This window comes from Acanthisitta chloris, unplaced genomic scaffold, assembly GCF_000695815.1.
Source record: "Acanthisitta chloris isolate BGI_N310 unplaced genomic scaffold, ASM69581v1 scaffold8597, whole genome shotgun sequence".
In the NCBI taxonomy this organism is placed as follows: Eukaryota; Metazoa; Chordata; class Aves; order Passeriformes; family Acanthisittidae; genus Acanthisitta; species Acanthisitta chloris.
The window spans coordinates 77504-81160 of record NW_008684257.1 but is presented as its reverse complement, the minus strand read 5'-3'; positions in this window follow the sequence as shown (position 1 = coordinate 81160).

Sequence of the window (3657 nt, the reverse complement as noted above, 5' to 3'; positions counted from 1 at the left end):
TCAGCAGGACTGTGTTGCACCACGTGCTATAGATCTAGCACCTGTATGTGCTTATAGGTTTATATGTGTGTACCTCATTGCATACATAAAATCACATTTTCAGGGTCAAAATAATCCTTTTCCTGGCCAGTCCTAAATTTTGCCACCATAGCTGTTGAGAAAACACATAAAAATATGATCTCATTACCTTCTTTGTCAACACAACACTGCCAGTGCCTCTCACTCTGGAACATGCCCTGCCTTTTCCTCGGGGAATGGCTTGCAATGGTTGTGCTATAGTGTCTTGTTTTTCTGAGGTTACACAACTGAAGACCCACATTCAGGATTTAAAAGAAGATTTTACAGGTAATCTGAAATTCTAGAGACTCTTTACAGATTATCATCATTTTTAAGCACAACAAAGACATTTTTTAATTAGTATTTAAATCCCTACCTCCATCATTTTCTGCTCCAACTGTAATCCTGTCTAGGCTCATGGTGTTCATTTGATCCCCGTTCCTTAATACTTTCCATGTAAACCACCCACCGATCTAAATGAGAATTAGAACAAATATTCGACTTCTGTGGTTTTAAAGAGGTTTTAAAGAGTGTGAAGGGACAGAGCTCTCCTATAGCATTTATCCATACGTAGAGCATATATGGATGTGGATATTCACTGAACAAAATTCTGAAAACCTGGACATAACGACAGCGTAGACAGAATCGGAGAAGGTAAGGGAGGAAGTGAGGACTGGGGTATAAAGAGGCAGCCAAAAATCAGATGGGTCGATGGCAATATATCAAAACTGCATTGCTGACAATACTTTTCACGCTGCAGTCTGATCCTGGACTCACTGGGATGAAATCATAGGGCATTTCAATGAAGCCAGTAAAGTTGTAAAACCTTTGTAACAACCAGACTGAGATTTCCACTTGTCCCACCCTCTTGTCTGCCGACCGCCACTTCTAACCAGAAAGGTCATCTGAAGCTTTCAGTTTCTTTTTCCTTGTTGTAAGGCCAAATTAAACCCTCAATGGAAATATTTTTTCACACTAGTGTTTTCTGCAGCTAGTACTTTTTTTTCCTATAAATATCTTCGTTGCTTTTATGTATCTCATGAATGCACTGTTTTCTTTCATTGTTGTCTTCATCTTCTCCTCATACATGAGAGCTAAAACTCATATCCAGTATAAAATTTCACTTTGCAGAACAAAATTTACTTTCGGGGTTAGTTACACAGTTTGAGAAAATAGTTTGTTACTGTAAAATTTTAACTTCTGAATAGATAGGCACAATTTATCTGAATTTGTCAAAAGATTGTTCAAAATATTTGCTTTCTAAAAGTAACTCAGTTTTGTTTTAAATACAATTCGTGATCTGTTCATTCACCCTAAATTCATTTGGAAATGAGAAACAATACATGGAAATTGTTGCCAAAAAGAACAGAAGAGTTTGCAAGTGCCTCCAATGCACAATGAATTTTAAGCATGGTCTGAGCATCTCTCAGGAGTGGGAAACAGAGAAAAATAGATCAAAATCACTTGCAGCAAAGAGAGAAGGTGATACTGTGTCATACTGTAGAAAAATGTGCTATTTAGCTGCTGAGTGGGTGGGGAGTTTCTTTGTTTTGTGTGGGTCTAACTCACTGGAGGCATGGAATGGCAGTTTGTCCTGCTACCAGCTTCTGGTGGTGCATGGTCATTTTTTAATGAGGTCATTCTGGGAAGAACTATCTAGTCCCTTCTCAGAAGACAGACAGTGGTATTTCAGAGAACCATTCCTTTCCCACAGTGCAGAGATATGGACAATGCCACATTTTACTCCCTCTGCCCAGAACTGATCTCCACTTGCACTGAGGAGCATGGACACAAGTCCAGCTCATGAATGAGCACTGCAGCTGCCCTTTGCTCCCAGGTGCAAGTGATATCAGCTGCACAGATGTGAACCAAAAGTCCGCTAGACTGAGCCCCAAAGGCAAGGGACACTGACACCGTGAATCCTCACAGGCTTAGCCGGAGCTAAGGCACAAAAAGTGTAGCCTGGTACAAACATGGGGAGCTGTGACTTTGCCTGCTGACTTGGAAACACTGTCATCAGCAACCTTCAGGCACCCCCAGGGAAAAACAGCAGCTAGAAAAGGTTTTGAAGGTCTTTTAGTTAGACTAGATCATATCATAGCCTCATAGGATCATAGAAAGGTTTGGGTTGGAAGGGACCTTAAAGATCATCTAGTTCCATCCCCTGCCATGGGCAGGGACACCTTCCACTACACCAGGTTGCTCAGAGCCCCATCCAACCTGGCCTTGAACAATTACAGGGATGACAGCCACAACTTCTCTGGATGACCCATGCCAGTGGCTCACCACTCTCAGAGTCAAGAATTTCTTCCCAATACCAACATCTCTTTGGACACCTAGCCCTTAGCAACTCCTCCATTATATGTAAATGTATAATTAGGATGGTACACAAAGAGAATAAAATATAATGAGACAGCATGAAGTGCCCTGCAGTATTGCAGTACCTGTATGTGCAGTTTGAGGGGTGCTGTCAGGTGTGTCAGATTGCCGTTTCACTTTCACCTGGGCATACATGATTGGATCATCTGTAGGGACAAAAAGTGCCACAATTAGAGAGCCTGGCTGAGGCCAGTTCTTGCCATTCTCCTCGCAGTCAGTACCCTGCAGCATCTAACCCTCTCTGGGAAAGTGAAAAGAGCAAGAACACACAAAAGATGTTGTTTTACTATTCTTTTTCTGTCATGGAGTGAATGTGCCAGAAAGAAATTACTAGAAAAGTTCATGCAAATAATTGCCTTGCAGTGCAGTTTTCCAAAGAAACAAAAAAATTTTATTCAGGTATTAAATTTAAGAAAATAATAAACCCCCAAACTTCTAGATGCCTCTAGATTAGCACACATTGAACTAGTCTCTTGTTAATTCCATGTTTTCTTGTTATTCCCCATTTTGCACACAGATGTATACATTCTGTCAGTCTTTAAGCAGAAGTTAATCAATCGTAACTTTCTTTGGCTAAATTACTTTATTTTATGTTTATTTCTCAATAAACCTTTTCTTCTTAATGAATTCAGTGCCTGTACATGAGTACAAATGTTGGTTGTTTTCTTGTTTCCTCTTTCACAAAGCGAAGAACAGTTCCTATTGGAACAAAGCATGTGCATGGAGCAAAGACAAGCTATTTTTCTATCACTCATGAATTAGATATAAATTTAACATGCATATAAATTATAAACATACTATTTTAATTTCATCCACAGATTTTTCTTCAAGTTCATCCTTCCACATGCTTAAATGAGGCTTTAATTAATGGTTGGTAAGCAACACTGCAGACGGAGCACAGATTTTTAGTACAGACCATTAATTCAACTTTCTCTACAAAAAGACTGTAGTTACTTCTCCGTGTGAATAGTCCAACAGCAGCTTCCAGCCACATATTCCCCCATTGTTGGTTACAGAAGACAGAAAGAGCTTGGGGAGAAAAGGCTTAAGAACAGATTTATCCATATCTTTATCTGCCTTGCTAATTTGTGACCATTCCCATTTGCCAGCAGAGGAGGTCTTCTCCTCTCCTACATCAGTGCTCTGGTACATCCTTTCCATGACTAAGAACCATTTGTGAGGAAAGCCTTCCATATTCGATGCAGTCCTGGCACAACTGCT